The sequence below is a fragment of the Penaeus monodon genome, unplaced genomic scaffold, assembly GCF_015228065.2.
Source record: "Penaeus monodon isolate SGIC_2016 unplaced genomic scaffold, NSTDA_Pmon_1 PmonScaffold_1939, whole genome shotgun sequence".
In the NCBI taxonomy this organism is placed as follows: domain Eukaryota; kingdom Metazoa; phylum Arthropoda; class Malacostraca; order Decapoda; family Penaeidae; genus Penaeus; species Penaeus monodon.
Window position 1 is genome coordinate 15,001 of NW_023649026.1, and position 15,815 is coordinate 30,815.

Consider the following 15,815-nt stretch of genomic DNA (forward strand, 5'->3'; position numbering starts at 1 on the left):
TAAGAACGTAGATGGGTGTAGAAGAGTGTTGTGTCTCCAAGGTTAAAAAGGGTTTGGTAAGACATAGAGGTGACCCTGGTTATGAAGTTATGCATATCATGTGGGGATATTAAGCCTGGGAGGACCTCACCACGGGCAGCCATTATTAGGTCTGTACTGAAACGCTCTACATCACTCATGAAATTACGTATAGCTAACTGATAAGAAAATACGCTAATACCGAAGTAGGTGAATCGTTGCACGTTAGTGATATCCTTGGATAAGGTATGTAACTGTTCCTCAATACTGGAGCATAAGGTGGAGAGTGACTTAACATTCCTACTAATGTAATCTAATGCATGAACTGAAGAGTCAAATCTTGCAATGACGTTATGTAGAGATGACTTATAGTCAGCAAGACGGCTGTTAAGGGTGTCCTCGTCAATGACACCAAAAAATGCGTGTGCAATATTTCCAACTGCGTTTATAAGACCACGGTGAGAGCGTGAATGGTTACTGGTAGTGAATTTACTCAAGTCATCTATTGTGGCATTCAGGATGTGAGTGAGAAGCTCTCTCTGTGTACCATTCAAAAACTTATCATGATATATGTATGATCTTAGCTCTTTGAGTTTGGCATGGTTAATGTGGCAAGTGAAGAGAATTCTAATAAAGGGGTGAGTACTACAGTTATCTCTACATGATTAGTGACAGAGAAGGTCCTCTATAATGGCGCCAGGGACGCTCCGTAGATTCGCGGGGAGATGGGCGCCACTAACAGCGAGAAGGGACAGGAAGAGGACGGGACTCATCTGCAAGCATAGAGGACCTGGAGTCAGGTGAGGCACTGCAATCAGAGAACTGCTCTACAATTGCCTTAAACCTTGCTATCTTATGTTGGTTTGCGATTATTTTGTCCCTGGATAAAGTTAGCTTTTCCTTGGCTAACGTAAAGGCTTTTTGCTGCCTGATAAGTAGTGTCTTGGCATAGTTGTCATCATAGTTTGGGTCTGGCTTCACATCCAAGAGCTCGTAAGGGAGTCTTTTGTCCGTACCGAATAGCAGGAAATGAGGTATGTCATCGAGTGAGGAATGATAATTGCAGTTAATAGCTGATTGTACAATGGATAAATAGAGGTCCTAGTCGTCATCATGGTATATATATATATATATATATATATATATATATATATATATATATATATAATATATATATATATATATATATAATATATATATATATATATGTACATATATATATATATTATAATATATATATATATTATATAATATATATAATATATATATAATAAATATAATATTAAAGGTCCACAGTACGATATCAATGAGTATAATAATAATATAATATAATCATATATATAATATATAATATATATATATATATTAAAAGAGAGAAGAAAATGATAAGTATGAGAGAGAAGAGAGAGAGAGAAGAGAGAGAGAGAGCAGAGAGAGAAGAGAGAGAGAGAAAGAGAGAGAGAGAGAAGTCAAACCAACAACTGGATTTTAACTGATTTTATTTATCTAATTACGGATGAATATATATGTATATATTATTATAATATATATATATATATAATATATATATATATATATATATATATATATATATACACACACACACACACACACACACACACACACACACACACACACACACACACACACACACACACATATATATATATATTATTCTCATTAACGTTAACAATAACAATAGCGTTTTCTGACTATAAGAAATTGCGCGTATTATTTCAAAATAGCCAAAGAGCAGAAAGACAGAGAGAGAGAGAAGAGAGAGAGAGAGATTGAGAGGAGAGGGAGAGAGAGAGATTGAGAGGAGAGGGAGAGAGAGAGATTGAGAGGAGAGGGAGAGAGAGAGACGAGAGGAGGGGAGAGAGAGAGAGAGAGAATGATAGAAAGAAAGGTTGAGGGAAGAAAAAGAAAGGGAGGAAAGGACGAGAAAGATATGTTAGAAAAGAAGTATAGAAAGACAAAGAGGAATTAGAGGTGAGAGAATGAAAGGAGAACGAGAGCAAGGAGGAGGGGAGAGGAAGGAGGGAAGGAGGGAGGAGAAGGGGGAGACAGAGAGAAAGAAAGATTTTTTTTTGGTGGGGAGGAAAAGAAAGAAGGGAGTGGAGAAGAAAAAGAATGAGATTGAGATAGAGAAAGTGGAGAAAGGATAAGAGAGAGAGAGAGAGAGAGAAAATGAATAAGAGACATGAAAAGAAAGGAAAGAGAGAGAAGACAGAGGTGGAGACGGGATGGAAAGAAATATGATAGAAAGATTGGGAGAGACATGAGGGGGGGATGAATGTGAGAGAGACAGGAGGGAAAGAGGAGGGAGGGAGGAGGAGTGTAGCAACTTACATAACGATTACATCTCGCAAGATCTAAAGAAAGCGCCGCTGGCCACCACCCATTTAATTAACGTATGGAACGTGGTGTATGTGTGAAGAAATGGCGAAGTGTAAGGAGAGTGGAAGAAAGGAGAAGATTAGCAGGTTATGTGTATGTCGAGGTCGAGTGTAGGTGTTGGGGCGAGAATGTAAAAGGACTGTTGCGCGTGTTGGCGGAGAGGCGTGTGCGGGGGATCTAACCCTAACGCAAGATGGTTTTCGATTTAGTGTTATACTTAGCGGTTTCACTTCACCTAACATATCCGTGATGACCTATATCACTCGTCACAGTAGGAGGGTACGGTAAACTGTTATAAAACCTTATAAATTATTAAAAACACGGAATAAAAGGCGGGTAAGCAAACTAACGTAAGACTATGTAAAAACACAAAACACGTAAAGACTATGTAAAAACCAAAACACGTAAGACTATGTAAAACCAGAAACACGTAAGACTATGTAAAACACAAAAACACGTAAGACTATGTAAAACACAAAACACGAAATACGTAAAGTACCATGAAATAAAACAAGAGTACACCACGAACTTTAAGATCTTTGAAGCACCGGTCTAAAAAAATCACTGAGTTCATTAAAAAAGCATGCAAAATCCTCCCAGTAAACGTACTGAGGAATACTACAACCAACTAACATCTGTAAGAGTAGAGATGCCAATTCGGGCTTACTCAAGCCACGGCCCCCCTGAACAGAACGACAGCAAGACCCCCCTTCTCGCGGCTTCTAGACCTCCCTTGTTACGTTTAGCGGAGTTTGTATAAATGAGGGTGCCCCTATTTTATTAAAAGTATTTATAAAAAATATAAAAAACAAATAAAAGAAAGGTAAAATAACCATAAAAAAAATCCTGAATAACTAATCAGTTATAAAACCCGTCGTTAAAGAAGAAAAAAATGTTACAAAATTAAGATCTCCCTCGACTTCCGTGTTTTTATGCCTGAATCGTGTCGTGGTTTATTTTAGGATAAAAATAAATAAAAAGAGTTGCGTTTTTAATACAACACCAACATTAAAAAACAACGCGATAAAATACAAAATAAGAAGGCAGGCGCGTTTTCTATGTGCTCCTCCAGCAGCGCGTTTTCGATACGTTAGCCTCAGGGCGAGTGTTAGAGCATCCTCACCCCCAGGAGATAAAAACCGTCATCTACAAGTGGAGAGGGCGCGCAGACATTTTATAATACGCAACTTCTGCGGGAGAGCAAGAGTGAGAGATGTGTACGTATGAACTGAAGGCGTGCACAGTGATCCACGACAAGAGGAGGGGGAGAGGGAGGTGTAGGGGCAGGGAGAGGGAGAGGGAGAGGGAGAGGAAGAGGGAGGGAGGGAGGGAGGGAGAGAGAGAGAGAATGAGAGAGAATGAAAGAGAATGAGAGAGAATAAGAGATAAAGAGAAAGAGAGAGAGAGAGAGAGGGGGGGGAGAGGGAATTCCAAGTCGACGGGGAAACGGAAAGCGGCAGGTGACAGCGATACATGCTGTAAACGATCCAAAGGGAAAACTTTGGTGCACACATACACAGCCTAGTCTCATATAGTAATCGTGTGGTTGTACTAAGGTTTTTAGGTCTGCTGAATCTGTCACTGCATGGAAGTACTCGACAAAGAGATGACAACACCTGCCGAGAGTTGCCATTTATATCGTTCATTTCCAAAAGCTATTACCACAATATAAAGGATGAATATGAGTCTTTTGTGTAAATACACGCAATGTATTGACAGGAATTGAGCAAATATCAGTTTCACTGCTTCATTCTCTTACAGCAAAGGTAGCCGCTGTTATCAACATCCGGCATGGCAGTAGCTGTGCGATCAGCATCACGTGTAAACCATCTGTAGCCGGTGTCATCAGCTGGGATGCGTGACCGCGGGCATCAGCATCTGGCATATATCATCCTCTCTAGCGCCGGGCTGACGTGTCCCCATAGGCTCGATAAAGGGTAATGCCGTGTCGTGTTCCTCCGTGTGGATATATGTGGTGAATACGCCTATGTCCCTTAGTGTTGCGATAATAGATGGAAGGAAGGGCGGTCTCATGAAGGGGGCCACACAGTTATCGAGCAGTACGAGAGGGCATATGCTCGAAAACACGTACATTAAGGATCGACTTGAGGACGTCTGGTAAAAAGGCCTAGACTGTTTCCCGCTATGCGTATGTATTATAAACAGTCTGTATGATATAGAGCCGTGTCCATGAATGTTGTTGGTTTTAAGTAATAGGATTTTAAGGACATTAATCACTATCGAGTAAAATGTATTCTTCCTGCAGTGCCAATGATGCAATATAATTACTGGTATAAAACTCGTAAGTAAACTGATTATTATTGTAGTGATTATGGTGATATAGTAACTGATTACAGGTTGACCGCAATTCCAATAAAGTGAAGCGAGACGACGCAGGGATCAGTCACCTTGAATTGCCTACGAATAAATCCTAAGCGCGTGAAACGGCGTTATCTCCCCAAAGGCTTCACTCAATACATTAGGAGAAAAGGCCTATCGTCAACGTATGGTGGGAACTATAGGGTATAATGCAATAAGTCGACATGCGAAGCTTAGCCTCGCCCGGGCTATGCCCATGAGGGGAGACCGGCCTGTGTCGACTCGCTCCACGTGTGTCAGCTGGTGTGACTCGGCGAACTAGTCCCTACCCCCGTGGTGTCTAGCCACAGCAGTAACCTCCGGCCGACAATTGCCACTTTTAGCGCTTGGGCGGGGTTCCGAAAACGCCGACCCCTCGGATGAGAGGCCTACACGTTACACTGTCTAGCCCAGAGGGTAGAAGACATAGAGCTACATAGAGGTGTATATATACAGTTACTAGGCGGTTCAGGGTCACGTCAGTAATAAGGTATGCGACGACCTTGGCTTGTTCGTGGCTCCCTGTTGCCGTGTGAAGTAGTTAGTTGGTGTGTAGAAGCCTCTTTGCATCTTTCATGTCGTGGAGGGCAGAACCTGTTTAATGGTGGAGGCCGGGACCACTTGTGTGAGATGGCCGTCGGAAGTCGACGTGAACAACAAGCGCTCCTCTTGTCGTGTCGTCGGAGGCGCTGCGGTGCTGTCGATACGTTGTTCGTGGAGAGCCACATCCTGGTCTCGCCTATGTATACCTTATCGCAGCCACCGCAAGGTATACTATACACCTGGCTGCGAGGTCGTTTGTGGCATGATCTCTTTTCCTGACGATGTCCCGATCTTTTGCCAGAGGTGGTAGTTATCTTCATTGTGTGGCCTACCAGGGCCTCAGGTGTTCTTCAGCTAGTGAGTGAGGGATGATTAAATTCTTGTTTGTCTGTGTTGGCATCCCCTCTTGATCCTGGTCATGATCTTTGCCGCTTGCGTCGGAGAGGTGGTTGAGAATGCGCGAGGGTAACGGAGGCGCTGGAATGTAGACTGCTGACGTGCTGCATTTTTCTCCAGGAACTCCAGGCTGCAGATTTAAGCGCTCGGAGGAAGAAACCGATGAACACGCCTCTTTGGTTCGATGCTGGGGCGAGAATAATGTATGAAACATCTTATTAGTAGGCTTTCTGTTACAGAGAACTCGGGGCCGTCAGTCTTGTATGGATTTAAAGGTGTCAGAAAGGAAGCTGTTAATTCTTATCCTCTTCGGTGGGAACTGTATGGAGGGGGGCACTACATTTAGGTCTGTGGAGGGAGTCTTGGAGGTTTGTCCTGGCGGTACTACAGAAAGGATGTCATCTACGTAACGAAGTAGAATACATTAATTCCCACGATGTTTCTGGTACGTGGCAGCCTCGCGGGTTTCCATAAAAGCGAGAGCAAGGACTATGACAGAGGTGAGCCCAGTGCAAGTACTTGGTTTGCTAGTACTCACGTCCTCGAATTCGACAGGCCAAACTTACGCAGAGGCAGATGATAGGCCCGACATAATCATTCTTCCCCCCCCGGCAGAAGTAGTTCTTCATTCGTCCATTCTGTCAGCGTTCTTGAGCTTAGATATCCCCGGTCAAGTGTATGTGGTGAGAGCGATTGACGTCGACAGTGACCAGGCTTTTTGCATCTCATCCCGACATTTTGCGTCTTTGCCATCATATATCGGTGGTGTTTTTGATAGATGAAAAACCAATGATGGAGTTCAGGCGTTCGAGAGAGGTACTGCCAAGATCTTTGCTAATCGGTGTGGGGCACTCCCGCGTCTCGCTGGTGATGGTCTCACGGGGTTTCATTTCTTTGTGGGTTTGATGTTACCACGGAGCGCGGGCGTGCGTGGCTAGCTGATGTAGCAAAGACTTCCCCTTCTCCGAACATTTGAGGATCCTCCTTGCTGCGCTATTAAACTCCTAGGGACTTGCCTCGCGGTTCCTGTCCTGGCTTCCTTATTTGTAAATAGATAAGTCCGGAGACAGTATTCCCATCTTATGACATAGTCGGTTACTATAATGATACGATACCACCACCCTTGTCAGCCGGAGGCAATGACACCGGAGTCGTTCTGCCAAGTCGTGTAGGCCTTTTAAAGTACCTATCAGGATATGGTAGGCTCCCTCCTAAAGACAAGGCTTGCTTTGAGGTCTCTGGGAGAGTTTGTGTGACAGTTTAAACACTATCAAGTCATCACGCAACCACTCAAAACCACCCGCTACTAGTAAAAACATCCTCTAACAATCTCTTATGTCTCGCCGTTGTAGTTCGTCCTCCTTCCCAAGTTCGAAGGACGAGTCTATGGGGAAGGTGGGCCCCGGAAGGCGGCTCCTCAGCATCTCCACTCTTCGAAGCATGACTAATCCCTTCCTCCAGGGTAACACTTAGAACTGTAAAGAACGGGTTGAGAATTACTTTGACAGGGGGGGGGGGGGGTGCTCTACGAGGAGAACCTGCTCCTTCACGCACTCCTTCAGGGAAACTCATGCGGTTCCTGATGCTTTGGAGCTTCGTCGGTGATGTATTCCCGTCTTGTACTTCCCTTCGTGGTCTACTCGAAAATCTGTTCAACATGAAATTCCACACGTACACACAACACAACACACAATCATTGCTCTATCTAATATCCATTATCTATATACTACTTATCTCTCTTCTCTCTCTCTCTCTCTCTCTCTCTCTCTCTCTCTATATATATATATATATATATATATATACATATAGATTATATACTATTACATATACATCCCACACACACACATACACACACACCACACACAACACACATATTATATATATATATTCTATAATATATATCATATATATATATGTTCGATATATACAATATACTATATATATATCTATAATAATATCTATATAATGTGTGGTGTGGCTTGTGTGTGTGTGTGTGTGTGTGTGTGTGTGTGTTCGTGTGGTTGTGTGTGTGTGCTGTGTGTGTGTGTGTGTGTGGTGTGTGTGTGTTCGTGTGTCTGTGTGTTTGTAACATTTTTTTATATATAATGCATACATATGCAAAAGACAGATTTATTAGATAATAGAACTGTGTAAATGTGATCATACAAGCACACACCCCACAAAACACATACGCCCTCACAACTCCACACCCCCCGCCACACACCCCCACCCCCACAACACACACATAGACACACAAACCCCAGACACACACCACACATAGAACCACACCACAACACCCACCACCCACACACACACACCACAACCACACCACACACCAACACACATATTATATATATATATGTAAATATATCTATACATAGACTATATATTACATAGATGCATATATATAGATATCATATATAATATATATTATATATATATAATATATAATATAATATATATATTGTGTGGTGTGTGTGGTGTATATATACATGTATATATATAATATATATATAGATATATATCATATAGTATATATATATATTATATATATATATATATACTATTATATATATAATTTTCGTGATATTTGCATTAATATTCTAGAATGGTGGAGGAGGTCATAGGTTAATATCAAGTAATGTAGATAATTTTTGAAGAATTTTGGACTGTCTACTATTATAAATTAATTATAGATCTGGTTCTCTAAAGTAACTAGGCACGTAGATTAGTACAGGCTATATTATATATATATAATATACATATATATATATATATATATATATATATATATATATGATATATATTCACATAATATATATAATATATATATATATTTATATATATATATATATATAATATATACTACCATATATATGTATGTGGCCGCGAGAACGCCTATGATTGCCAGTGGGTGGGAGGTTGACCGATTACCACTGCGTAGCACCCGCTTAAGTTATCAGTAGCGATCAAACCTGGTTAATTAATGCATAGATTGTAAATGCACAGAATTATACAAAGCCAATTAAAAACAAGGTATATTAGACTGTATAATAACAGAACCTTTTACAAATATGGATACATACGCTTGCGGGGAAACAGTCAGAATATTCTGATTCCAAGCGTTATGGGCGTTCTTGACCGGCCGGAGGTACCCTCAAACGTGACTGACCACTTTAAACATACAAGGCTACAGCGAGTAACCATTCTATTTCATATGGTATTACATTGTTAGGTCACGATCTCCTATCCCCAACATTGTCTTGATGCCTTCGTACATTCCTCTGATGTGCCTGCGGCAGCGCAAACTGTTGGAGGAGCTGTAGCTTTGCCAAATTCAAGGCACAACGCTTGTAAGTCTGTTGCACTTATGTCTATTGTCTGAGTGCTTGCATGGATTCTCACCAGAGGAGCCGTGTATTCAGGCAAGGGCAGCACACTTTGTATCAATGACGGGGGAAATTCTTGCTGGACTTTACATCGAACTAGTCGGTGGTATTCGAGGTCTTTTTCCCAAAGGTTGCAAAGGCTGTCTTCGAATCGGCCTTCCAGAGGTGGTCCCCTGCTCAAGGCAGGAAGCAGTGCTGTGTTCGACAGACGGAGCTCTTGGAGATGTTGGCAATTCCTCAACTTTCTCCGGAAGCTGCATGCTGGTGGATTTATGCAAGGTTTGCTTCTGTTTGGAGCTGTGCAGTTTCTAGAAGAAGGAGCCTGATCTGTGCAGCAGATGAGCGATTGGTCAGTGTCGCAGTCTGTGATATGGTATGTAGCAGAGATGTCGCACAAACTTGCTGTGCGTACATCGGATCACGAGTCGTGTCCAGCTGAGCCAGTGCTTTGAGCGGGGATGACGCCTGGACCTTCTGCTTTGTGCTTGCCTGAAGTTGGGTAGTCACGCAGAGGACGTGTAGGCAGCAGAACTACAGCAGGCCACTCCCCCATTTTCGTTGATTTGCCAACTCCAAAGTGTCCAAGACAGGAAAGGCCATTGAGTTTCGTAAATCGGCACCCACTCGCAGCACTGAAGTCTCCCCACAATGATGACGTGTCTTGTTTTTTTTTTTTTTTTTTTTTTTTATGACGTGCTGATGTGACATCAAAACTCGGTATTTGCATTTCTGCTATAACTGGTAAGAGGGGGAGAGTAGGCGCTGCAAGAGCGACAAAGCCTTCGGGAGCTATGGAGGCGGATTGTAAGCAGGCGTGTGGATCCCTGGTCAACCTCTCAGCAAACGGAGTGTTTGGGATCAGAGTTTTCCTTCTCCTAGATGACGTTGCCTTACGGGCTATTATATATATATATATATTATATATATATATATAGTATATATATTAATATATAAATATACATATATATATATATATACTATATATATATATATATTTGTCTGTGTGTGGATTTGTGGTTTATATAAATATATTATATTATATGTATAGATATAATATATATATAATATATATATATATATGTGTGTGTGGTGTGTGTGTGGTGTGTGTGTGTGTGTGTGTGTGTGTGTGTGTGTGTGTGCATTTATCGTGAATATTTATGCACACATTTTTTCATTTATAATAAACATTAAATATATCTATATATATAGTATATATAAATATATATATATATACATATAATATAATATTATATACCATATATATATATAATATATATATATACTATCATTATATATACATATACATATCTATACATGTGGATATATGTACATATATATTTGTATATATATAAATAAACATATATATATATATATATATATATATATATATATATGTGGTGTGTGGTGTGTGTGATGTGTGTGTGTGTGTGTGTGTGGTGTGTGTGTGTGGTTGAATAGTAAAAACTCTTCCGTGCAGTACTATGGTAGAAAAACCCACAATGCTAAGAATATTTATTGAAAATGAGACTCAATTTTGAAACCCACCTGGATCAATCTTCAGGTCTGAAGGGGAAGGAGAAGGAGGGTGGCGTTAGAAAAGGGAGAGAGGAGAAGCAACTCCGCGGATAACACGGGGCAGGTGAGGACAGACGAACGGAAGGTCAGGCCGCCCAGAGTGTATATATAAACATATAGATATATATGTACATTACGTCTGTATATATATATATATATATATATATATATATATAGATATATATGATATATATATAGTATATAATAGTAATAATGTATAAATAATATATTATATATATATATAATATATATAATATTATATATTTATATTACCTATGCTCGTGGCCTCACCGTCATCACACGCAGCTCCCACCATTCTCCAGTCGGTGATCTACTATCGCCCGTCGTGGCGAAAATGCTTTTTATCACACGAATTTCTCCAAAGCTAGAGCATGGGGCCCACACTGGAGAAAAAATTGTACGTATGGGGAGAACTATTCTAAGTGTAGGGGGGATTCGTTTTTGAACAGTTTATCTACACATTTTCTAAATGCGATCCCTTAGCTAATTTATTTTTATTATTATTCCGTTTATCAATTCGTTCTTAGTTTGATATTTTCGTTACTTGTTTTATTTAACGATTCGCCGTTGGTCCTTGTGTTCATTTATCCCGACATTTTAAATAATTCTACCATTCTATAATAACTTAGATAGTAGTTTATGTTGTCTTCTATCTAGCTAATTTATATATTTAAATACGTGTGAGAAACCGTCGGCAAGGAAATGGCGGGGTCGCAGTTATCTAGACTCCTTAGATGGGACGGTCGGCCGTCCTTCTCCGTGAAGGGCGGTGGTCAGGCAAGGAGGCCCGAAAGGCAGGGCTCAGCGGTCGGAGTAAGTGGTCGTGTGCCCGTGGTGGTCCACAGGTTGCAGTGGGTAGGTGACGTTAGAGTTATTATTAGGAAATCCGGTTGCATCGATTATGTTAATATTGTTCTTTTATTATTTTATTTTGTTGCTTTTCAAATGTTTTAGATTTATATACATCTAAATACTGAAATACCTCCCTCCCAATGGTTTGCACAATGATTATTACCGTTCTCCTGATCTGAAAACTTTATTGATGTGTCATTAAGTTCCTCGCCAAACTGTGATAAATAATTATAAAGGTAAGGAAAGTAAGTGGAAACATCGCTGTGAAATTAAAAAGGATCGGGACCTGGAAATAGTGAAAAATCAATCACTTAGTACGCGAAATTCAGAGGTAATTATCTTGAACACTGGTTAATAATACACACTGTAAAGTAAACAAAGGAACTAGACATAACTGATAGTAACGAAAAATAAAAACATAATGAGTAACGAAACAAATGAAAAAGATTAACGATCTTGACTTTGAAATGATAAATTTTAATGAAAAACAGTGCTTCCCAAATAGTTAAAGTAGATCTAACTAAAGTCCAGGCACTAAAATAAAGCATATAATTCCGATAAACAAGGTCCTTACCGGTGGATTGTCTTACCAATAAAAACCAGAGCAGGTATGTATGACCAGTCCCAAAGAGGAAACCTTTGGGTTGACAATAGGGGGCGCTCGAATGATAAATACCCCGCGCCGGTGGCGCTACGTTAACGGTACAGGAGGAATTTCATACCAAATGTTGTTGGAACGATTCGCAGAGGATTTTCTTAAATACTGTTATCTGCCTCCCACAAAACTCTGTGGGCGAAGCATTAGGAGAAAGCAACGATGTTCCTCATTTACCCTCTGTCGTGGGTCCCCCGTACCTGGGAGGCATAAAGGTTAACAGGAAATAATAGAAGTAAAGATGGTGAAAACAATGGAGAGGAACTGAGAAGAAGAGGAATTAAGAGCTTAATGCGCCTGAGTCATAGTCGAGGACTCGCGAGTTGAGTGTGCTCGCTTGCGCGGTCCTCCCCCTCGGTTTAAACACGTTAACAAAATCTGTCATACACATACTCCGCACACACATGATGCACACTGAAAACGTGTTGTCTTCTGAACATATTCTTGTATTTGTATTCACACACGTATATATGCGCGTTCCCACACACAAATACGTGGGCGGTGGCAGCTGAGCCTCAGGGAAGACTTATCTACTTGAATAAAAAGAACTCGAACTGATTGGTCACCTCCACGCAGGTCGTCCACTGTTTCACGCTCACACCATGACGCTTAATGATTGGTATATAGTATATAATATATCTATTATATCATAGAGATATATATATATTATATATCTACATCTATAATTCATATATGCATATAAATATATGTATTGTATATACACACACCTATATATATATATATATATATATATATATATATAATATATAGTATATATAGATAATTTATTCACTCACACCAAACAACACCCACCAAACCCCCACCCAAAAAAAAAAAAACCCCACCACAACAGACACAGACACACACACACACACATACAGACACACACACACACACACACACCACCACCACCACACACCACACACACACACACAATTAGATATAGATATATAGATATATATATATAAGAATATATATATAGGATATATCATATATATATATACACACCACAAACACACACACACACACACCATACACCACACACTCACAATTCTATCTGATATATATATATATATATAATAGATAGATATATACATATATACATAAAGTGTGCGTGCGTAGCACAGGGTGTGTCCTTGTGATAATCCATCTAGGGGTTTGTGTCTGTGGATGTGTATGCGTGTTTATGTGTGCATTTGTGTGAATATATATAGGTGTGTAGTGTATGTCTTTGTGTGTGTGTCTGTGTGTAAGCGTGTATGTATGTGTGTGTGTGTGTGTGTGTGCGAATATATATATAGGTGTATGGTGTGTGTCTGTGTGAGTTTGCGTGTGTGAGAAATTATACATATATATATTTATATAACTACGTCAGTAGGGAAATATATTGACTCAAATATACATTTACAGTATTAGTCATGATTTAGAATCGTGTGGGTATCACAAGCTCTTGGCTCAGTGAAAATCAATCACTCCAAGGAGATATTTCAAAACACTTTGTCTGTCTTTGACCGACAGACAAAGACAGAGAAAAGGAGGCAGAAAGAAGGAGAGATAAAGAGAGAGAGAGAGAGAGAGAGAGAGAGAGGATGAGGAGCCGAGAGAGAGGAGGAGAGAGCGAGCGAAGGAGGGGAAAGAGAGAGGAAAAAGGGAGAAAAAAGAGAGAGGGAAAACGAAAAAGAGAGAAAGAGAAAGAGAGAGACGGACCAACACACACACACTAGCGTGAGAAAGAGTGCTAGAGAGAGAATATATTTATGTGATGCAACTATATTCGAGGATGTGCATTGCATGGGGTTTCACTCAGTATCATTTAAGCAAAGTAGGTAAACCTAGCACGGGATGGAAACAGTGGCCAGCACTTAAACTTTGATGCGAATGGTACTGCAGGAGAGAGCAACACTGCCGTCCACGATGCCAAGGAAAGCAGCCTGTCGATAGCGAGACATGCTGAATTACGTCAATAGGCAAATCCATTGAAACACATACACAAGTACAGCATAATTAATATATAAAATCGTATGGTTTCCACAGGCACTTGCCGCGGCGAAAATCAATCACTTCATGGACACATTTCAAAACAATCACCATCACCTTGGCAACACTTGCTAGTGTTGCCACTTTAACCTCGCTCATTTCCACGTTAAAGTTACTTTATCCACAAAGTTTCTCCAAAGGTATCCAAGATTCATTGTCCAATAGCCACAAAGCTATTACCATAGTATAAAAGGATTTAACGAGGCTTGTGTGGAAATGCATGGAATATACTGATAGAAATAAAGAAATATCAATTTCGTTGGGGGTAAATTAATAAATACTCATCTTCTCATGTGGTTTTCATGCAATACATCCAATACCTTGAAGAGAAAAGGGTAACGCAAGAGTATGGCGGGAAATATTTAACCAGCACCCGAGTTTTAACTCAATGTTGAGTTCTAATAACGGATGAATAATCATTCTCACACAACAACCTTAACGTTTACTTACCTGGAGAAATTGCGTATTTATTCCTCAGAATACGTAAACGAGAAGCTTGCGCGTCTGAAATGATGCCATTCAAATCAGAGCAGGCAATACACACCATTGAACCTTGAATCGCTCTCTCACGGAAAACAGTAACGCATGACTGAAAGAGCCTAAAGTGCCTGGTCTCAGGGTACTGGCAGACTGGGAGAGATATCGTGCAAGCAGTGGCCAGGGGAGGGTGAAAGCATACAGGAATGACACCAGTACAAGATCCTCGTACCTCTATTGATTATGGAAAAACTATCATAGTGTGCGTGCTTTTTATCGTGTGCTTTAGTTCTCTGTATGGGTTTATTTTATTTTCTGTATTATTTCCTTTCTGTAATGCTAATTATTTTCCCATAAACTTCAACAAAATATCACATTCCCACGTGTGCAATGGACAACTCTATTGAACAGCAAATCGTGTTCAAGGCAGCTGTCCGGAAATGGTTCTTTATGTCAGTGGCCTTGAGAAGCATAGAAAATGGAATTTTATAGTTTCATGAGAGTAACTACTAAATGTCAAGTATAATATGAGTGTGTGTGTGAAATAATATCAGTAATAATAATAATAATAATAATAATAATTATTATTATTATTATTATAGTAGTAGTAGTAGCAGTATTATCTAATCTAACCTAACCTAACTAAACCTAATCTAATCAAACCCAATCTACATTGCCGACAAACATAACTAAATTAGCCCAAGAAAGTTAATCACACAAGCATAACATTAACCTAATTATAACCTAAGTAGACAAAATACAAGATAATATACTAAACGTAAACCTAGCTTAAATCAAACGATACTACCAAACGTACCCTAACTAAATTTCCGTTAACCTTCAGTGGCCCTAACATATCCGTATCGAACTAATCCTTAACCCAACTTAACTAACAAACCTAACTTAATCTTCCCAAACTGAACTTAAATAAAATTTATCTAACTTTACCTAATCTAACCTGATTAAACTTAATCTAACCTAATCTCACCATATCTAACCTAACCTTAACTTACTTAACTAAACCAAACCTAACAACCCTACCCTAACCTAACTCTACCTAACGTAATCTAACCTACCCTAACCCTGGCCTAACT

At 39.9% G+C, this 15,815-nt stretch overlaps 1 protein-coding gene across 1 annotated transcript in view; it reads right to left on the reverse strand.

Annotated features, from left to right (window-relative positions):
* LOC119569873 overlaps positions 1-15,122 on the reverse strand; it is a 16,478-nt gene extending 1,356 nt beyond the window's left edge. The window contains exon 1 of the mRNA XM_037917849.1: positions 14,695-15,122. The gene's annotated coding sequence lies outside the window, so the exon portion shown is untranslated. The remainder of the gene's footprint in view (positions 1-14,694) is intronic.
* Positions 15,123-15,815: the final 693 nt, after the last annotated feature.